The sequence below is a fragment of the Felis catus genome, chromosome A1 (genome assembly GCF_018350175.1).
Source record: "Felis catus isolate Fca126 chromosome A1, F.catus_Fca126_mat1.0, whole genome shotgun sequence".
Classification (NCBI taxonomy): Eukaryota; Metazoa; Chordata; class Mammalia; order Carnivora; family Felidae; genus Felis; species Felis catus.
The window spans coordinates 234,075,908-234,098,991 of NC_058368.1; the positions used below are offsets into that span (position 1 = coordinate 234,075,908).

General features: G+C 42.5%; 1 long non-coding RNA gene across 1 annotated transcript; it reads right to left on the bottom strand.

Moving 5' to 3' along the window:
* Positions 1–1,557: 1,557 nt before the first annotated feature.
* LOC111561866 lies at positions 1,558–4,844 on the bottom strand. Its single transcript, XR_002744835.2, has 2 exons — positions 2,105–4,844; positions 1,558–1,819 (listed from the first exon to the last, which is right to left on the bottom strand). It is a non-coding gene; the product is annotated as an uncharacterized LOC111561866 (long non-coding RNA).
* Between the last annotated feature and the right edge of the window lie 18,240 nt (positions 4,845–23,084).

A 23,084-nucleotide genomic window follows, 5' to 3' on the forward strand; every position in this document is an offset into this window, starting at 1 on the left:
TATTTACTTTTGTGAGAGAGAGGTTGCGGGCGGGGGGTGGGAGGGTGGAGAGGAGGGGCAGAGAGAGAGGGAGACACAAAATCCAAAGCAGGCTCCAAGCTTTCTAGCACAGAGCCCGATGCGGGGCTCGAACCCATAAAGTACGAGATCATGACCTGAGCTGAAGTCGGACGCTTAACTGACTGAGCCACCCAGGCACCCCTAAGCACACGCATTCTATAGCACAGCATTTCTGCTCCCATGAAACACAGGTGCATGCAAACGAGACATGAACAAACTGGTCATAGCAAAAGCAACAGCCTCGAACTGGAAAAAAATAAATAAATAAAAGTCCTTCAACAATGTATTGGATAAATTATGATATATTCTTATAATGTTTCTGTAAGAAATGAACAAAAAACACCTACAACGATGTAGGTGAAATTCACAAATACAATGTTGAGCAAACTGAATCAGACACAGAAGAACACATATGTGTGATTCCATTTATATAGGATCCCAAAACAGGTAAAACTAGACTAGGGTAATTTAGAAATCAGGATAGTAATTAACTTTGCAGGGAGGGAACATTGGGAAGTGGTCCAAGTACTTATCTGGGATGCTGACAACATTACATGTCACAGTCTGAGTGGTAATTACACGGGTTTTCGCTTTGTGATAATCTCTTAAACTGACCATAACTGTTTTGCGCAACTTTATTCACATATACAGGACGAGGTATGAGAGAGTAGACCCTTCGTTTATTTATTCCTTCATCTCATTCCTTCATTCATTCAATAAATACTTCCTGAGCACACATTTTATGACAGGCACTGCGTGATACACTGAACATGAGATCGTAAACAAGACAGACTTTGCCTGGATCTTACGTAGATCCTGGAAGCCCGTCTGTGAAGGACAGAGAAAGAGTAAGTGCAGGACGGGGTCGTATTTATTTAAGATGGAAAAGTGGAAAATGTTTACACACCTTTGGAGAGGAGCCAGTAGCCGGGCATACGTATACAATGCCTCAGATCCAAAGCTTTGAAATTAAAACTCTGTCTCTATACACCCAAATAATAATAATAATAATAATAATAATAATAATAATAATAGCTATTATTGTTTTAAATGTTTGTTTATTTATTTATTTTGAGAAAAGAGTGCACTCATGTGCACAAATGGGGAAGGGGCAGAGAGAGAGAGGGAGAGAGAGAGAGAGAGAGAGAGAGAGCAAGCATGGGAGGGGCAGAGAGACAGAGAGAGAGAGATAATCCCAAGCAGGTTCCACGCTGTCAGCAGAGAGCCCAATGTGGAGCTCGAACCCACAAACTGTGAGATCATGACCTGAACCCAAACCAACAGTCGGATGCTCAACTGACTGAACCACCCAGGTGCCCCCAAATTATTATTTTTAAATGGTCGAACTCTTCCCAGGACGAACTATTTCAGTTTGTCATTTCAAAGAAGAAGGAGAAGAAGAGGTGAGTGGAACAGGACTAGAGGAGGAAAGGGCAGGCTCAGCACTTGGGAATTTGGCAGTTTGCTCTATGACATAACCTCTCGTGTAAAAGGCCAGAAGCCAAAAGAGGTTTTATTAGAATCAGAACGTTCCCCGCTTAGCGCGATCAGCAGTGCTGCTTGGAACCAGGCACACTGTGAGCTGAGGTGGTGCCATGTTCTTCCCGCGTTTTGACTGCAGGTTGGGAGCAAATGGGTGCGTCTGAAAAATCCCCACACAGCCTATCTTCAGCTCTTCTCTCAGTCTCTCATTGCAGGGCTAGCCTGAGACCTCACCCTTCCAGAAACAGAGGACGTCGTCCCCTTCAAAGTAATATTCCTTAAAGACGAACAAACAGAGAAATAAAAATGTTGTGGATGTTGCTTTGAGGCTGAGCGTCACGCAGAGGAAAAGAGAAAGATGGGCCCAGGGCTGGGGCTCCACTTGCCCACTAAGACCTCCGTCCCCCACGCTATCCGAGGGCTTCCAGGGCCCGGCCATCTGGCAACATCAACACCAGCAGGTCCCACCCCAAGCAGCTTGTTCAAATATTCCTTCTGTCCACCCCTCCTGCTTTCTGGGGAGAGTTCTGGTGAAGCGAGCTGTCAGCACTGTTACTCTTACCGGATATCCCGCCAGGCTGGTGGCAGGTCAGCAGCCTCGTGTGGTCTCCACAGGCCTCTGCCTTACAAGGCCACCCCTCAACCAGTATATGAGCCCGTGTCCACGTCATGCTCTCAGGGTCACCGTAGGTTCTACCGATAACTAGGACTCACTCTGTTCCTGCCCACATTTGACGTTCCGTGCGTGCCTTTGTGACATCAAGCATTAAAGGCCCTTGTGAAAATGCATGTGTATTATTTGGTATGAATCACACGTGGAAGCATGGTCAGTCGTGAAGATAATATCCCAATTAGTATTTTGACTACTCAGTCCATCAACAAACATTTGAACTCCTACCACCAGTCCTAACAAAACTGAGCATAAGATGGACAGGTTTTGGAAAGGACAAGGAAGAGGACTGTGGGGGCACCTTGGTGGTGGAGTCAGGAGTCTCCTTGGCAACACTGGAAACAGTGGGGGAGGGGAAAGAACGAGTGGTCGGAACATTAAAAACTGGTTACTAATACCTTGGGAGATCCGAAATAGAGAATCAGGCTGGGTGCATTTAGAAAAACGTGTTGTTTGGTGCTCATTCTCTATGTTCTTCACTTGCTATAATAAAAATCACAGGATTTTACGTGAAAAGTGATTCATTTGATCTTAGTACCCATGGATTTTATGAGGACATAGTGTAAGTTTTGTGGGGTTTCTTTAACAAGCGTTAAAGGGATATGGAAAAAAATTGTAAGATGAAATACTTCACAATGAGGTCATGGCTTCTACTTTTCAGGGAAAATGTCAACCCTCTGCCTTGGTTCTTTTCCTCTGAAACAAGGCTGCTTTGCCGATTTGCATTGGAAACAGAGCTGGAGGGACGGTTCCCTTCTCTCACAATATCCTACATTGGGAAATTGAGATAAAAAGGGGACGTCTTTCCTGCAACATTTTAAAACAAGTGTGCATGCACTTGCCCGCTTTTCATAAAGACGTTTCTAGAAAATGCAGATCTAAGATCCGAGGTGTCCCGTGGCAAATGAGGATTCCCTCAGCCATGAATGTTGAAGTCCCATTCAAGAAAATAATTCGTGTTCATTGACTTTTTTTCTGTGAAAGGTATTTAACGTTGATCTTTTCAATCATGTCCTCGAAGAGGTAGCTGGGCAGGGAGGTGGTTTCTAGCGCCTTTCTCCGCCACCAGGGGGAATTGTCTTATGGCTTCTGAGTTGTGTGAAGGGCCAGCCTACGAGGAGCAGAGAACTAATCAGTCCCCCATGACCTTGGAGAGGCACTGGCCATCTGGCCCGCTCACTCTGGAAACCTGCAGGCCAGACGGCGGGCTGCTCCCTGCACAGAGACCTGCTTTCGTCTTCACTGGGAAGGAGCCTGATTCTTCTGAATTTCAATTCCTTGTGGGTGCTGCCTCTTCCAGCCTCAGTGGGGAGATGCCCCTGTCTCGTGCAGTGAATGGCAAATAAACTGTCTCCTGTCTACTGCTCCTTATATCTCTAAAATTCCTTGGGAAAGAGAGTATCTCTAGATCGCAAACTGTTTTTTAACAGGCAGGCCGCTGAGCTGTTTAGGCCCAATATGACATTTCTCTTTTGTAGACATGACTTTCCTCATGGGGTAGTTTTATTCATGGGGTAATTTTATTTCCCTCCACTTTACCCCATTAACACGGCAGACACTGCCAATTCCGAATAGGTTCCCATGCGAGTATTTTCCCTTCTCTCAAAAAAAAAGAAAAAGTGTTGTTATAGGTAAGCTACAAGGGCATGCAACAACGCACTTCCCACTTTCTCCCACATCCGCCACCTAACCTGGTGTGCCTGTGCACGCTCACCCACCCATGTGCAGGCTCATATGACACTCACATGCAGGTGCGTGCGTACACACACACACACACAGACACACACCTTGTTGAGGAGAAGAGGAAAAAGAAGGAACAAAAAGAGAAAAGAGGAGAGACAGCATCCATCCTGGACTGGCATTGGGTAAGATGCTGTCAGAGGCAGGAAAGAGAATGTTTGATAACAGCGACTGAGTCAGCGCATATATTTCTCCTCTAACGAGGAATCTGGAGGTAGATACTGCCTGGTGTTAGTTTAGGGGCTCACTAATGTCAGGGGCGTCCCGCACGGCAGGACAGCTCCACTCATAGCTGTAGCGGGACCACATTTGTGCACGAAAACATGGGTAAGGGATCGCCCCAGCTCTGGTTTCTCCTTCCTCCCTTCTAGTTTCCTCTCATCTCTCATCAGCAAGACCTAGACTGTCTGGTCCACCCAGGTACCAAGGAGGATGGAAAGCGAGTGTCTCACCCGGGGTAGGCACGTTACTGACCCAAGCAAACTCAAGTAGCACTGTCAGGAAGGACGAGAGGGCCCCTGGCAGGCAGCTAGCTCTCCCTGGTGACACTCCCGCGGCACCTGCTCTGCCCCACCCACCTCCCTGGTTCCTCGTCAACCACGCCACCACCCTGCCCAATTTGGACTTCCAGATTCCTGGTAAACTATATGGGCTCATTTATGTCGACTTCACGAGCCAATCACTGTGCATAAGAGAAACTCTCATGTGAACTTTTGGAGTATAATCATATGCACATTTTGGAATGTCTGCCTTTTAGTTACAGGACAGGGGTCCAGAGTCAATTTGTGAAGTAGCAAATGCATTTCCCTGTTTTACATAGTTGTCCATAATTAAGAATCTATGTATTTTTTTTAACATTTATTTTGAGAGAGAGAGAGCGCAAACAGGGGAGGGACAGAGACAGAGGGAGAGAGAGAATCCCAAGCAGGCTCTGCAGAGCCCAACATGGGTCTCTAAACTCACAAACTGCAAGATCATGGCCTGAGCCAAGATCAAAAGTCAGATGCTTAACTGATTGAGCCACCTAGGTGCCCATGAATCTATATATATTTTTAAGTTGATTTGTTTTGAGAGAGAGGGAGAGAGAGAGCGAGAGAGCAAGAGAGAGCGAGAGAGCGAGAGAGCAAGAGAGCGAGAGCGAGAGAGAGAGAGAGAGAGAGAATCCCAAACAGGCTCCTCACTGTCAGTATGGAGCCCCACACAGGTCTCGATCCTATGAACCGTGAGATCATGACCTGAGTTGAAATCAAGAGCAGGACACTTAACCAAATGAGCCACCCAGGTGCTCCAGAATCTATAGGTCTTGTGAGTACACTAGTATTTCTGATGATTGTACAATTCCTTTCCTGGTACCAATTGCCATTGTAAGAACTAATTTTAGTAGTAAGAAAAAAAATAAAACTAGACACATATAAAACTGAATCATTAGGGGAAAAAAAAGACAGTTACTCAAATAAACCTAATTATTTGATAAATAGAAATATTTTTAATCTTTTGACTGTCTTGAATTTTTAATGAATGATATTTATGAATTTTCCTCTTAGGTTAAAAAAAAGTATTGATTATTAAAACTGGCTTCTTAAAATAGCAGAACTATATTCAATGACTCTGAATTATAAACCTGTAGGTAAGATTGTCTATCAGCAAAGGAAAAGTCACTGAAACAGAAAAAAGAGTCTTGGTCATTTTTAGTACTATTCATTTCTTCATGAAACCAGAAAAGCTAAAAAAAATAAGCAAAATATCTCTATACAACTCTTTTCTCCAAAGATATGTTTCCCAAAAAAGAACAACTCAAAGCTATAAATAGTCAAGTGCGGTCTGTCTTCTGTCTTGGGAAATGCACATGTACCAACTGATGTTTTCCGTGACAGCAAATGTCTCTTTTCTTTGTATCTTTTATGTTTTGCAAGTCTTTGTTTTACGTGATGGTTGGGTTGGTGGTCCCCATATCACTATAGTTAATCAGTAGTTAAATTAGAGTCAAGAGATCATATTTGTGGGGCGCCTGGGTGGCTCAGCGGGTTAAGCGTCTGACTTCGGCTCAGGTCCTGATCTCGAGATTCATGAGTTTGAGCCCTGCGTCGGGCACTGTGCTGACAGCTCAGAGCCTGGAGCCTGCTTCAGATTCTGTGTCTCCCTCTCTCTCTCTGCCCCTCCCTCATTCGCTCTCTTTCTCTCAAAAATAAACATTAGGGGTGCCTGGGTGGCTCAGTCGGTTAAGCGTCCGACTTGGGCTCAGGTCATGATCTCACGGTTTGTGGGTTCGTGCCCCGCGTCAGGCTCTGTGCAGACAGTTCAGAGCCTGGAGCCTGCTTCAGATTCTGTGTCTCCCTCTCTCTCTGCCCCTCCCCTGCTCATGCTCTGTCTCTCTCTGTCTCAAAAATAAATCAAACATTAAAAATAAATAAATAAATAAATAAACATTAAAAAATTTTTTTAAAAGATTTTTTCATTAAAAAAAAAAGAGATTATATTTGGCAATTGATGCACTCAGAAAAGTATGTTAGGTGTACCTAACAGAGTTTAAAGTGTTCAGTTCCTACAAATTGACATTTGCTTCGCAGCCTTCTTTATCACACAATGCCTGGAGTATGTGGTAAGTGTGTTCATTGGAGCGTTCTTGAAACATAAATTAACACTATTCAAATAGACTAAATCGATAATGGCATGTATTTGCCAATTTTACTCCTTATTGAAAACCTGGTTAGTCAAAGCCAGGAGAATATGAAAGGTCATCAAAGAAAAGGCCTCTGTGAGAGGTGCCTGGTTGGTTCAGTCGGTTAAGCATCTGACTTCGGCTCAGGTCATGATATTGTGGTTCGTGTGTTTGAGCCCCGCGTCGGGCTCTGTGCTGACAGCTCAGAGCCTGCAGCCTGTTTCAGATCCTGTGCCTTCCTCTCTCTCTCTCTCTCTCTCTCTCTGCCCCTCCCCTACTCACATTCTGGGTCTCTCTCAAAAATAAATAAACATTTTAAAAGTTTTAAGAAAAAAAAGAAAAATCCTCTGTGGAGATATCATGTCGATACGCACATTCATTTGCTTCTGGCCACCTAATAATTCTTATTCGTAAGTCATTAAATCTAAACCTAGAATTATTTTAACATAAGGCATGTTGAGTATATGACCTGACCATGATTATTTTCTCTAGCCATACTATCCAGATCAGCACTTGATAGGATAGTTTTGTAAGCTGGAAGCCTTCAAATCCTTGACCTATCAGAAATTTAGATATGTCATTGTTTTCATGAATTATTACATCTTCCAAATTTTTCCCTGGCAATGAGAGAAATCATTTCTTGTGGAAATTGTCATTTTTATATGAAAACAATATCCATAACTATGAAGATGGAAAGTGAAAAAGTAAAGGCTGATCAAAGTAACTTTTATTCTAATACTCTACAATTAAAATAGGACAATTGAATCCATGAGTCCCATTCTCTCATCCTTAAAGTGGGAATGCAAATACTTTTTTCATGTATTTGTTGGATGATAGAACGAGATAGTGTAGAAAGAGTATTATGTAAATCTCTTCATAGTTCATAGTTAGAACCTCTAAACAGAACCAGATGCTGTTGGTTAAATCCAGTGGGGATTACTGGGAATTTTCATTTTCTTCTTTATGATTTTTTTTTTACAATTTATGTGTATTACTTTTACAGTCATCAAAGTTGACATAATCCATTTTGAAATGCACATTAAACGCAACTATATGGACAATGAAATAGAATACTGAGCCAAGAAACAAACCCATTCATTTGTAGTCAACTGGTCTTAGGCAAGTTTATCAAGAGTACACAATGGAGAAAGAGTAGTCTCTTCAACAAATAGTGTTGGTTAAACTGGATATAACATGCAAAAGAATGAAACTGGACCCTTATCTGACACCGTACACAGATGTCAACTCAAAGAGGATTAAAGATTTAAACATAAGACCTGAAGAAATTCCTAGAAGAAATTATAATTTGCTAAAAGAAATTATAAATTCCTATAAAAATATAAAGTAAAACCTCCATGACAGCAGTCTTGTCAGTGATTTCTTGGATATGGTATAAAAAGTATCAGCAACCAAAGCAAAATTAGGCAAATGGGTCTGCATCAAATCAAAAAGCTTCTGCACAGGAAAGGAAATGATCATCAATGGAATGGAAACACAACCTACAGAATAGAGGAAAATATTTGCAAAGCATATATCTGATAAGAGATTAATCTCAAAATTATATAAGGAACTTGTACAACTCAATAGGGGGAAAAAAACCCCAAATACCTCAATTTAAAAAAAATAAGCAAAGGATTTGAATAGACATTTATCCAACGAAGAAATACAAATCACTAGTAGGCATATGAAAAGATGCTCATTATTACTAATCATCAGAAAAATGCAAGTCAAAACTACAGTAAGATATCATCTGATACATGTTAGGATGGCTGTTATCCGAAAAAAGATAACAGGTGTTGGCAAGGATGTGGAGAAATTGGGCCCCTGTGCTTATTTGAACCATTGGTGGGGACGTAAAATGGTGTAGCCACTGTGGAGAATGACATGGAAGTTCCTCAAAAAGTGAATAGAATTAGCATATGATCCAGCAACCTCATTTCTAAGTGTGTATCCAAAAGAATTGAAATCAAGATAGCAAAGAGATGTGCGCACCTCTGTGTTGACTGAAACATTATCCACGATAGCTAAGGCATGGAAACAATCTAAAAGTCCAACAACAGTTTAATGGGCAAAGAATGTTAAGCATTCTAAGCAAAGAATGTTAAGACCCTGTTAAGCATCTGGGTCTTAACTTCGGCTCAGTTCATCATCCCAGGGTCATGGGATCAAGCCCTGCATTGGGCTCTGTGTTGAGTGTGGAGCCTGCTTGGGATTCTCTCTCTCCCCCTCTCTCTCTGCTCCTCCCCTGCTTGCGCACCCTAAATAAACAAACAAATAAATTAATAATAATAAAAATTATACCTCTTTTAGCCCAAGAAAGGGAGAACAATCGTTGTTGACAATGTGAGCTCAGGAACCAAAAGCTCCAGAAAAGATGTTGAGTAAATTGTTTAACATCCTCATATGTAAAATTTATGTAGTGATAGTTTATATCATAGATAGCTATGATCATTAAATAGATTTAACCATGTCATGAGTTTTATGCTTTGTCAACACATAGTAAGTTCTCAATAAAAATTGAGTTCCTAACTGCCTCCTATGAAATTAATTTTGTTAGTCATGCTACTATCCTTCCCTGCACTCCTGAATTGTATGCACCGAAGATGAAATAGAATAACAACAAGTTATATGATAAACCACACAGGGAGCAGTGCTAACAGGTCAAACAGTGTGAGCACGTTGTCCTTATGAAACTCTCAGCTGTCCAGATTCCAGAGTAGTAAGGTGCCCTTTCTACTTTAAACAAACAGGTGACTCCCCACGGAAGGTTGAATGCACTTTAGATGAAGGAGTACACGGAAGTATGATCGATGAAGCATACTTCTAATCCTGAATTTGGAAGGATAAAATGGAGCTCTTTGGAAATCGCATGCTAGCTCTCCAGTTCAGCATAGGGCCCGAGCCAGCGATGGAGAATGGATTTAGTTTGATGGCCCTCTGTGCCCTACATCTTAGAAATTCTAAATGATGAGGCAAGGGAATCAACAACTGGTGAAGCTCAGCCTCTGTTACACTCGATGATCCAGACCCATTATTGCATCTTTCTCAGATTTGTCTCCCAGATGCATTCTCTCCCATGTCCTAGGAGCTTAAGTCTGGTCACGGGTGAGTCCTTGGGCTCATCCTCTCCTTCACCCGCACAACCTGGCCTCTAGACCAAGGTTTTCTTCTTGAGCCCTCTGTCTTTTCATGGAGATAATTAATATTGAACTGTACTTTGGTTTTTCTTCATCTCATTTAAGAAGAATTGGATTGTTCTTGTCACACTTCTTAAATTTGAAACACTCTCTATGGTGATTTTAATAATCTTTTGCCGCTTGCTTGAAAGTAATTTTTAACATTCAAAGGAGAGAGAAAATGGATGTGACCGTTCTGCAAAACAGGTAAAAGTGAAGTCCTGTTATAGCTTAATTGACACCAACTAGTTAGGAAAAGGACCAAGGATTTTTTCCCCATAGCTTTGTATGTGTTTCAGCAAAATTGACGTAAGAAGTCCTATTCAAGAATATAATTGGGATGACAAAAATCCAGGGGACTGATGACATTTTCAAGGTCATTGTAGAAGACTGAGGGAAAAGTCTGAATACCAATTCTTTGCCACCCTGTGGGATATGGATCTCTGCCAACACCTCCAGCCTACTCTTCCCTCTTCCCTTTTGGACACCCCCTGCCTCCTTTCTATGATTCAAAGAAACCAGGACACTCCCATCTCAGAGCCTTTGTAGATGCTCTCCCCTCCACCTGGGATTCTTTTTTCCACACTCTTCACATCTTTTTATGCTATGGGTCTCCTCTCTAATCTCACTTCTGCAGAGGTCTTAAACTGTCTGTCTTTCCAAGCAGCCCTCAGCCAGTACCAGTATTCTCTCTCAGCTCTCCTTGGACATTATCTTCACATCTTTGGCCAACAAATGTTAATACAGTATATATTTATTCTCAATTCTGTAATTACGATTGTGTGCCACTTCTCTTCTTGTCCTTGAGTCAACTTTCCATGAAGTGTCTTTATTGTCCTCCCATGTTTCAGCACCTAGATAGTACCGAGCCACAGATAGTACTAATAAATATTTGCAAAATGGATAAATAAATGAATAACGAAATGAACTCTATGTTCATTGACTACTGATGATTCAGAACCAGCAATTGAAGTGCCCTTATAGGCAAACATGACGACGTGTCTGGTGACATTCACATGCCATAATATTTTAAGCAAAATAATTTGAAGACTGATGCCATCGTTGGATGATTTATTTCTTCACGTATGTTCAAAATTCATTTCTTCACGTATGTTCAAAATTCATATGTACCTTCCGTCTGTCTCTGAACCACACACAGTATTTTCAGAGTTACTCACTGTCCAAGTTCCCTTCAAGGGGAGTAGCCTGGGCAGCGTTGTAGAGAAGTTAAGAGGATTTATAACCTGAAGTCTGAAAGCCCACCTTCCCAGTCAGATCCCATGTTGGACTGTCATGAACCCATCCATATCTTTTTTCTGGCTTTATATCTATAGAAATTTGGGGACTGGAATATCTGAGCTTCTCAAGATCCTCACTCAGCAATGGACAGGACTATAAGGACACATTCCATCTGCTGACGTCTTTCTCAGGCAGACCAGAGTTGGGGCATGCCTGTCTCCCCTCAGGGACTTGACATATGGGTCATCTCCAGTGAGCATCTAACAAAGGGTCTTATCACCAGTGCTGACAAGCCTCAAGAGACAGCATTCCAGGCCATGGCTCTGCGTGTGGTAAGTATCTCTTCTGCCCTTTCGGGGTTAGATTACCTTGTGTGTACTTTCTGTGTTTGTAGCTAGCCGCTTGTCCCCAAACATTCTGGTCTGATGGTATTTACATTCAGAACTCATATTACATATTTAGGGTAAAAATCATGATTACCAATAGAGTAAAATAATGTAAAACTGCAATTTATGTATGTATATACACATACTACATAGATATCTGTGCCTGCAAATATGTATAAACAATGTTAGGAAAAATATTTTCTTGCATACCAGTGAAAAAATTTAGATTGATTTAATATTCAGTAGTTTCGCTATTTGGCTCATTTTAATTTCCAAAACAAAGTTCAGAGCTTTCTAGAATTTCAGTGGTTGGGGTCAGAGAGCACAGTCCCTGGGACTCTTTCACCTAGGTTTAGATCCCAGGCCTCTCTCTTCTGGACTATGATCTTGGGCAAGCATTTTATCTTCTCTGAGCCTGAGTTTCTTTTTGTTTAAAATGGGGATAATGATAGCACCTACCTCATATGTTTGCTTTAAGATCTAAATAAGTTAATGGTTGTAAATTTAGTAGTTTGTAGCATCTAACAAACTTAACAGGTGAATTCGATAAGTAAATAAGATGCCGTGTTTCTCAAATTGGCGACTCTTAGCCTTGTGCACACAACAATGTGCCGTGGGTTACTCAGCACCACAGGACGCACTCCAGAATCCACCTGTGGTACCTATCGTAGTCAAGGATGAGTAACAGAAAAAAAAACTTTATTTTAAATAAACACAGACGTAGTATGGAGCAGACATCTGAAGATAGAATATGCGCTTTGCAGACGTTTATTTTTCACAAGGATCGTATATCGCAAGGCACTCCATTCCTGCCCACTGTTTCTTTCACGCCTTCCCCTCAATCGTCTAATTCTAACCAGACACAGTTTTCTGGGACATCCCATACTTCCCTCTGCCAGTGGTGACCATTCCATGCAACATGGCTGCCCGTGGGAATCCAGCCGAGCTTCGTGAATCACAAAGCATTGCACTTTCTGTGGGGATTCTCTTAAATTTGCTCCTGAATGTAATTTCCCTGCCACAAATGGCCAGTACACTATGTGACTGTTTCGTGGCAGCTGCCACATCCTGAATAATCATGTCTGATGTGTGTGAGCACTCCCTTTCCCCTCGGTCGGCTGTAAGCAACTTGAGTTGTTAGGATTCCCTTCATTGTGCGCCTGCCCCTCCCCCCAGGGTGCAGGGCACAGAGCCTCTCCTTCACTAAGTGTTTGTTGAGGTGACTAGACCCCATGTTTCCATCAGGAAACGCCTGCCACAGGCAGTTGGAAATCATTCACCTCCTGTCACAATGACATCAATGGGAAGATAACGACCTCAAATGGGTTATTGACTACAGTTCCAGGAAAGTACCAAGAATAAAGGTTCTAATTAATCATCCAGCCACAAACTCCTAAGTTGCGGGTGGGCCCAATCTGCTTTCCCCCAGGAGGCCTATTAGCTTGGCTCAGCGTCCTTGAATAGGAGTAGTTCCAGAAGGTGAGCAACTTCTTTAATGAGCAACCTGTTTGCAACAAGACCTAATTCACACCTCAGCGTGAAAAGGAAAACTAAACAGTCTTCCTGAGGTATGAAATGACAGGCAATTTCTTATCTACTCCTGCCCTCGAAGATTCTACTAGCCTCATTTTTGTTTTGCTGACTTTTTTTGGAGACAGTTGACGTGAAGTTTTATAGGAAACAATATTAAGAACATCAACTATTTTTTTTCAAAATATTTCCTGAGTACCCACTATGTACCAAAACATCAAGATGGAGCTTACTCGCAGCCAACAGTGAAATTTGGACAACTAAAGAGGAAATTAAATACAGGCTAATATGAGACTGGAAGTACAGTTTGCTAGACGAATATATAGGAACCACGTTCAATAGGATTTGCTTGTAGCGGATAAGGGAAATCAAGGAAAAAGCCCAGCCTTTTGTCCTGATTACTCAAGGGATACTAGAAGACAAGTAGGTTCGTCCAGGGTAAGGTTGAGAATGACAATGGAAACTTTGATGTTGAACAGGTTAAGGATGAAAGGTCATCAGGACATTCAAGCTGAAATGGACAACGAAAGGCTGAATATCAGCTCAGGAATTCACGAAAGATCCAGATAAAGGCACATGTTTCTTAGATACAAAATAAGTACTGGTGATTGGAACAGCAGGAATGCTCCAGACCAACAGAAGATGCCTCTAGAGCAAACAGAGTAAAGAACAAGCCCAAGAGATGGGAGGGAAACCAGTAGTGATGTTATGGAAGTTGAGGAAGGAGAGTCAAGGAGAAGGGACTGGTTGTAACCAGGAAGGATGTAACCACTGAGCAACCAGGAAGGATGGGTACTGTAAGGGGTCACTGGATCTAGCCAAAAGAATCCTAGGGTGACCTGAAAGGTGTAGTATAGAGAAGAGATAGGGACAAAAGCCCATAAGGAGTGGGTGGAGACCGATAAAACACACGCAAAACAGACGAGTGTCTACTGCCCTTCTCTGAAGCCTGATGGTAGAGAAAGAGCACTTGTCATACCAGAGGGAGACTTTAGCACAAGAAAGGGTTTTAAAATGACATTTGGGCCTTAAATAAATTAATAGACTTCCAAAAAAAAAAAAAAATAACCAGTAGTAAGGAAAAGAGAAAGAAGAAGCAATGCATAAAGGAAAGGGGAAGGAACTGGTTTTGAAGTTTCAGTATTTAGTTAGTCCAATATTTAGGTCATTGAATCAGCAGAACTTAGTTAACCAAGTACATCGGCCCACAGAGAACTAAAACACCAAATCACGAGAGTGGACAAGTTCATCAAACTCATTCCTTATCCTACCAATATATAATTTCTGATGGATTCAGAATTCCAGAGGTTCCATATAGGTTCTGGACCTGACTCTGGTCCACAGAGAGGCCTTGGAGAAAGTACTTCTATCCTCTGAGGGTTTCCTCACTGGAAATATGACAGGTTGGACCAGCTGCTCTACCAGGTTCTCCCTATGGGTCTCCTTCGCATGTGAAGTGTGACCTAAGAAGGTTCTCTGCAAGCCCGTCCATGCTCCTTTCCTTCCTTTCACTCTTTTTGAGCAGATGTGGGATGCTGGCTGCTGAGCTGGAAATCCCCCAAAATCTAGAAGAGTGGATACTCTTTTCCACACTTGCTTCCTTGAGATAGGTGGGGATTTGTGGCCTTTTTGGGAGTTCAGAATGTTGGGCGCTTTTTTGCTAACGTTGACCCACTGGGTGAAAAAGCTACTCCCTTTTCATCATCCAAATTTCTTTCTTAATGTAAGCCATTTCACTTCAACTAGGCAAGAAGTGTCTCTGTTCCTCCTCATTTATTATTTCCTTCTGAGGGTCCTGGTTGTAGCTATTTTTAATGCCCAAATCATTTAATCATTTAATGCCCAGAGACCTCAATGAACTGGTTGTTCACAATTGTTCCACTCAGTACCCCCCCCCCCCCCATTTCAAAGTGTTCTCCTTCTGCAGAGAGTTCCATACATGCCCAACAACTAGTGGTCAGGAAGTTTTTATTTTAGCTACCTCATTACACCACAAGGTCACTCCTGTAACCACCATGCTTCCTGCCATATTTGCTCTGTTGTAAATACCATTTCACAAGATTGTGTCAATCCTGGAGGAGGGTGGGGTCCAAAGTGAAGGACTAAGCTGAGAGTAACTCACTTTTGCCGTTCTGGGACTTGCAGAAGCCTGACCTCAGATTCAATCCTATACTGTTTCTGGGATTCATTCTCATGGAAAGAGGGAGTTCACTACATGCTCCTATCACCACTGCTTGGAGTCTTCCAAAGTTCTCCATGCCTAGAATCTGACAAGATCTCTGACTCTGAAGAATAATTTTTATGTCTTCTAGTGTAAGTTCTGCCTTCTTGAATCCCCATTTCCCACCCCTGGATTAATCTCTATCTTAACTAATTGGCAATAAAAGCCCAATACTCTCAGAAGATGAGTACCCTGCATTCCATGGCCCCCAAAAGACCATCCCAATAGTAGCCCAATATTTCTGAGTATGACGGTCACCTGCCAGCTTTTAATGATATTTCCATTCTCAGGTGCAACTGTTTTCTTCAACTGCTGTTCTAGTCTAGATGAATGGTTCTTGATCTAGACTATGTGGGATTATCAGTTGTGGGTCTTTGAAAGGCAGGTGACTCTGGACATACCCACTGCTCTGGACTGAATTGTCTCCCCAAATTTATACACTGAAGCCCTAACCCTTAAAGTGACTCTGTCTAGAGATAAGGCCTTTAGGAGGTAACTAAAGTACTGAATGAGGTTATATAGGTAGGACCCTAATTAAATAGAATTGTTGGCCTTACAAGAGGACGATCGATCTCTCTCTCTCTCCCTCTCTCTCCCCTAGTGAGGACAATGAGAAGGTGGCTGTCTCCAAGTCAGGAAGAGGGTCTCACCAGAACCCAACCATACTGGCACTCTGGTCTGAGGACTTGTAGCCTTCTGAACTCAGAAAGTAATTATAATTGTCCGTTAAGTCACTGTGACATGGTGTTTCATCATGGCAGCCTTAGCCCCCGGCATCTCTAGGGAGCAGTGCTAGGATAGGTGAGTCACCTCTGCAACCAGACCTGTTGACCACTGGTGTAGCCAGCACCTAGGCCTATTTTACTAGAGGCCTTGTGCCTCCAATAGGAAGGAAAGTCACTTCTTCCCTGAACTTTTGCTTCATTTTCAGACTTTTCCATAGCTAGCTGAGGGCTTGTATAACTTTCTTTTCCAAACGTCAGTCACTAAACTTAGGTTTTCTATCTTATCGACATCTCACTAGGCTTTTCTTCTAGTAATGCATAAGGGATTATTGGGCACGGCCATTTTTTTTTTTTTTTTTCTCCAGATCATACATCTAGCTTACCTCTCTCTTGGCTTTCTTTTATGACAGGATTTCTTGACCTCTTTAGCTCATGGACCCTCTTAGAGAATATGAGGAAAGATAGTACTACTTTCCCTGAAAAACATACCCACGTGCATGACTACAAATTGCATATGATTGGGGGTTCCAGAGATCATAGTTCCCCCAAGGCAAAGTTATGTCTGAAGAGTCATGATCTAAGCCTCTGTTCAAAGCCTGATCTTCCAATAAATAGCATCACTGAGGGCAGAATCTCAGGCCACACCCAGGACCCACTATACCAGAATCTGCACCTGAACAGGACCCCATGTGACTGTAATCACACAGAAACTTGGGAGGCACTGTACAGCAAGTTTTGCTAGAAACAATTAATGTATACACATAATATAAGCACACTGAGTTATTATAATTTTGTCTTATCTACCAGAGAATGGCAATAATTAACCAATTCCCACTCGGAGGGTTTTTCCAGAGGGAACAGAGAAATGAGAACAGACTATGTTACCAGTCATTTGCCACTGGGCAACAGAGGTGGGATTCTTTATTCACACACCCTTTCCGACCTGGCCCCCTCTGTCCCCTCATTTCCATGTTTATGTTATGGATATCCCTATGGGGCGTCATTTCCTGATAAAAATATCCCTGATGCTCAGATAAGAGGGGCGCCATTAAGGTTACCAAAATAACTCTTTACTGTTCTTTGAATTTCAAGCACTAAATCAGATGGGGAAAAAACTTATTTCTCAAAACACTTCCATATGTTCTGACAATAGGATCCCATTGTATCATTTACAAACTTCACATACCAAATTCAAAACTGTTTTTACTTCATCTTCTTAGTGTGAAATCACCCCTAGAGTCTGACCTTCTATGAATGCGGCCACAGCTGACACATGAATCTCCTTACAGTGAGCGATGAGGGAGCCTCTTCTCTGCTCCCTGAGCGATGGAAACGTACAGCTGTCTCTTGTACATATTTTAATTAGAGATTTTTACTCTTCTGTGCCCTGAGGCTTTTTGTGAAGGGCACATTTCCTAAGTCTCATGATAAAAATAATGATATTTCATGGTGCAAATTCATGGCACACAACACAGGTGCCGGACTTTTTCCACTTGGGTTTCTGTCATGGCTGAAGGATGTCAAAGTTTGTTGTCAAGGCTGAAAGTTAGGGAGAAGAGCCGACGAAAGGAATTGAAAAGAAGCAGGGTGCATGTGTAATTTCAGAAATGCTGCCATGACCTCTAACTCCCAGTCTTTCTTTTTAGCTCTACCTAAAGACTCAGAGGCAGCACGGAAGACAAGAATCTGGTCCATGTAGGGCTGGCTACCAGTGTTGGGGTCCATACGTCTACATAGGTGGATTCCATGATTTTATGACATGAATTCCCCTCGGCAAGAGGATATTGTGTGTAGAATCCATCTTCCTTCCCTCTGTTCCACTCCCCTTCTCTGAAAGGACATTCCATGAACACTCTCTTCCCAGGACAATGCCATCCGTCCACGTACAAAAACCTCAATTCTCTGCCTGTAACTGAGTCTTCTTCTCCCACTCATTTTGAGTGGTCCCTATCTAAAACCACCCCCAAATCCTTTACATGCTCCCACAGGTGCGTGCACACGTGCACATACACACACACTTTCAAACACTCAAAAAAATATTCAAATACTACGAGGAAATGCTTAATGCTTATACTAAGCTTCAGAAGTGAGTAGAAAGCCTACATGTTATTTTTTGTACAGCAGGAGGTGGGAAAGGGAGAGACATAGGAATCAGGATTTTTTTTTTTAAATATTTATTTATTATTGAGAGACAGTGAGAGACAGAGCATGAGCACGGGTGGGGCAGAGAGAGGAGGAGACACAGACTCCAAAGCAGGCTCCAGGCTCTGAGCCATCAGCACAGAGCCCGACGTGGGGCCAGAACCCACAAACTGCAAGACCATGGCCTGAGCCGAAGTCAGATGCTTAACCTACTGAGCCACCTAGGTGCCCCTCAGGATGTGTTTTTAACCTGGAGAGATGCTGAGTCACTCTCTGCCTCAGATTCCTGGTCGAGATCTTCACTTCTGACAGAGCATTGGCCCTAAATCATGGAATTCCCATACACCCCCCAAACTGTGTGACTATGGGCAGGTTTATAGTGTTCAACTCTTATATATTATGCATAAACTTTGAGGATATAGCTCTGTCTTGAAATATCTGTTTTAAAAATGTGACTTTTTCAATGGTATTGTTGGGTTGTAATACTCAGAGTAATTGATGCTGGATACTAAAGCAAATGTCCTTCAGATCTTGGGGGATGAACCCCGATGCACATCTGTTTCTCTCTAACATGTACATCCAACGATATTGGGAGGCTTTTTCTCAGATTCGTACTCACCAGCCCAGGCTGCTTCCTCTGGTGACCCCTTCATCTTCAACATGAGCCTGCCATGGTCAGCACCCAAGAAGAAGAGACCATGGAGCGTCATGAGGGTGGCTTCATGGCCAGGCCAAGGAATTATCTACATCACTACTATCCTTGTCCCATTGGCGGGACTCAGGATTGGCCCCAACCAAACCACAAGGCAAACTGAGAAACACAGTCTTCTTACATGGCCAACGAGAGGGAAATGCACGAGGCTTCCCCTTGGGCATGCATGCCTTCCCTCTGCATCACTGCTTGCTGTCACATGGCGTCCAGGGACTCTCCTTGAATTGACCTTGTTTCTCAACTAAGCATTATAAAAAACTGTCTGTAGATTTCATGAAAAGCAAACACACAAATAATCCCCCAACATATGTGCTATGGTTTCACATTTTCCTTGACATTATGTACAGGATTCGGTTTTGCTAAAACAAAAGCAAAACATGGCGAGAGAGAGAGAGAGAGAGAGAGAGAGAGAGAGAGAGAGAGACAGAGAGAGAGAGAGAGAGAGAGAGAGAGAGAAGTCCTTCTCTAAAGGAGGTTTTACAAGAATATTTTAAAACCTATCTTTCTTGTTAATCCCTAGAAGCTCCAAACAGCAAAGTCTGCATTTCACCTTTTGTCCAAATTTTAATTTTAACCACATTCTACTCACCTCCCCCAACCCCACATTCTCTCTGCTCTCCTACCAGGGACACTAAGTCCTCCCCAGCCAGTGGCCCTATTGTATACTAAAATCAAATTTAATTACAACAATTTAATGCTGAAAAAAATGAATCTGTAAAAACAAAATTGAGTACAGAAGTGACCTTGAATACACTTGTTTTAAGTCCATGTGAAAAAAGGAATTTTTAATAAATGGTGTAAGTACAAATAGTTATCTGTTCAAGAAAAGAATAGCTTTCAGGGCGCCTGGGTGGCTCAGTCGGTTAAGTGTCTGACTTGGCACAGGCCATGATCTCGTGGTTCCTGGGTTCAAGCCCCACGTCAGGCTCTGTACTGACAGCTCAGAGCCTGAAGTCTGCTTCGGATTCTGTGTCTCCCCATCTCTCTGCCCCTCCCCAACTTGTGCTCTGTCTTTTTCTGTCTCTCAAAAATAAATAAATGTTAAAAAAAAATTAAAAGAAAAAAAGAAAGAAAAGCATAGCTTCCTCTCACTACATCACAGTAAAATTTCAGATAAAAATGTATCATCTTAAAAAGTGACATTCTAAAAATCCTAAAAAAAGATCACAGATAAATTATTTGTAATATCAGAATAAAGAAGGCTTTTAAAAGCAGCACACAAAATCCATAGGCCATATTAATAAATTTGGCATCATAAATGTAAAGCTCCTGTATTATAAAGATATAGAAAATCGCTTGCTAATCATTCACTTCCAGTGATTTAACATTTCACAATTTTAAAAATTCCATGCCAAAAAGAAAAGTGAGATATTCACTTTCCATTTCAAACTTTTTCTATGTTCTGTAATTTCTGAGAGACAAACCGGGAATATTTTTGAGGACTCAATTTAATTTTCTCAAATTACAAAAAAAATGTATAATAAGTGGTCCAATATAGGCAAAGATAATAAATGGCCAATGAAAAGATGGCAAAGGGCATTGAAGGACATTTACAAAAACAGCCGACCCATCACCAATAACTGTCAAAACATTTTTAATTCAAAAGTAAAGATATGCAATTCAAAAATGCTGTTTTTACCTTTTTTTTTTTCTGGGGAAAAACATCTCAAGAAACTGCTCAAAGTTTACATTAAAAAGAACTTGTGGGGAAAGACTGACATTCACTTTTCACTTGTTTTTTTTTTTACGTTTGTCATTTGCAACTTTGAACATTTCTTATTTAGTTAGTTATAATTATGAAAAACCATTATGTTTGTGGTTGTCGGGATGAGACTTGGAATTAATAGAATATTCTAGAAGATTCTAGAAGTTAGAATCTTCACCTGAGGTATGTAAAAAGACACTTAATGACCCATCCAAATTCTTCCCAATCATATTTTACTGCAAATCCATTAAAATCCCATGTACTATACTGGCCTTCATGGGCACAAGCTCTAATTTATGACAGCACCATCACCTCCGTGGTCATTTTCAAAACTGTCCCCCGACATCCACGTCCTTTGCAGTGTGACACTGCAGCTACTCTCATCAAGAGGATGAGCCTGTTTCTCCATCTCCGAAGCTGGCAGAGCCCAGGGTGTGTGGGGGAAATACAACCTTCTGTCAGTCCCCAGCCTGGAGTCTCGGAACCGTTGCTGCTCATGTTTCCACTCTGGACACTCCCATGAGAGCAAGCCTGCGGTGACAGAACCGTAATTCAACAACTCGTCGTTACTCATCTCCTATGTAAAGGTATTTAAAAGGCTAATGGGAGTCCAGAGATGAAACACCTGCCCATGTGGGTCTTCCAATCAATGGCAGAAGACAGGGTCATGCAACCTCTAGCCATGCTTCAAATTTGAGTCCAATTCGCTTCCTCCTTGAAGCAACCTTCCTCAAGTCCACACATGTTTACTCTCTGGGCCTGTCATGGGCTCAGTGATGCTCCCTCAAAATTCCCATGTTAAAGTCCTAATGCCCAGTGCTCAGAGGGTGACTGTATTTGGACGTGAGGTGTTCAGGAGGTAATTAAGTTAAACTGGGATCAGGAGGGTGCCCCAATCCAATATGACTGGTATCCTAATAAGAAGAGGAGCTCAGGACACAGACACACACAGAAGAATGACCATGTGAGGGCACAGGGAGAAGAAGGCTGTCTATACCCCAAGGAGAACAGCCTTAGGAGAGAGAAACTGGTCTTGCCAACACCTTGATCTTGGACTTCTAGCTTCTCCAGAACTGTGAGGAACAGACTTCTATTGGTTAAGACCCCAGTCTACGGTATCGGTTACCTTGTGTGTGCTTCAGCATTTTCTTCACTGTATCGTGGGCACGCGTGGAATCTTGAGTCTCCCCTCTAGGCAGCAAGGTGCCAAGAGAGATTTTATCCCATACAGTTTTGTTTCTGTTCGATGGAGAGGACCCATCCGCTGGAAATCTGGAGCCACCGTGCGGACACCCCAGTCCCATTCTGTGCTGACGTTCACGCATTCACTGCTGTTCCTTACAGTTCTTGGTCCCCCTTGGGGTCTAGTGGCTGGTATTTGAGCACCTGCGGTTCTTCTCTGACTCCCCCTCTTACGCCCAGGTCAGTGGTCAATGCCTGGCAGGCTCTCAACAACAGAATTGGCAGGGGAACAGAAGCCTGGGAAATGAGTATTTCCAAAGCAAGGAGATGGTGAGGCAGAGTTCTCCCTTTCCTGTACAACTAGGCTAAGGAATGGATTTTGTACGTCATAGATTTAGTTCAGATAACTGGGAAATCACACAGACCTAGGAAGCACCTTGTCCGGTTAGGTGGTAACCTGGGATGATTCCGGAGTATCTGCACATTAGACCTAATACAGAGCCTGAAACAGGCCATGACAGTGAGGGTAATACCCCGTAAAGCCTGGAGCTACTCATACCTCCTGGAGTTGCTGACTCTGCACACCTCTGGTCCGTGTCTGTCTGCCGGTCAGACACGGAAGGGGACAATGACTATATTCAATGCCACCATCACACGTCAGCAACTTGTCAGAGGGATGACCCTCTGTTTGGAAGCAAGAAGAGGGCGAGAACCTCGACTGGCTCTATGAAATGTGAAGTGTGGTGTCGATCTTTGGCTCATAACTATGTTCTGGAAAAGGCAAAAACAAACTTATTGAAAACATAAAGCCACAAATGGTTACGTATCTGAGTAAAAGTTCTCCAACAGTTAGCGAAGGTACATATCAGACTGGTGAACATGTGATTGTCTTTTTTTTTGTCTGAGGTAATCCTTAGAGAGAATTTTGAAGACCATTTAACCAGGCAGAGCCCCCAGGCCCCCACGAAGTTTATTCTGAACCCAGGTCTGCTCTCATCCCACGTATGCTTACGAGTCAGCCTGCGTTTTTCCTTCTTGTTCTGATCATTTCCTTCCCACGTTGCCTACTGTTTCTCCTCTCCTACTTGCAGTAACACCTCGAGTGTCTGCACGTACTCATTCCACGCCCACTGTCCCTGTCTTCCCTGGGAGGGTCACCTGTCACCTCTGAATTTCTTACGGTTTCCTGCTTTCAGGCAACCCGGCAGAAGGTGTTTCATAGAGTAGGAGGAGCATTGTTATTCAACAGTGAAGCATCGGGACACACGAAAACTGGGCTCTGTATGCCAATTTTAGTACAGAAAGATCGATTATACCCTTGACAATGAAGAATGATGATTTACTGTATTCTGCTACTCACGAATGCATTGCAGACCGAGAGCTGGAGGGAGACGGTGGGAAATTAACGTAAATCGAGGTTTTGTACGTTGTCTATAGTTTGGAAAGGAGCAGTCT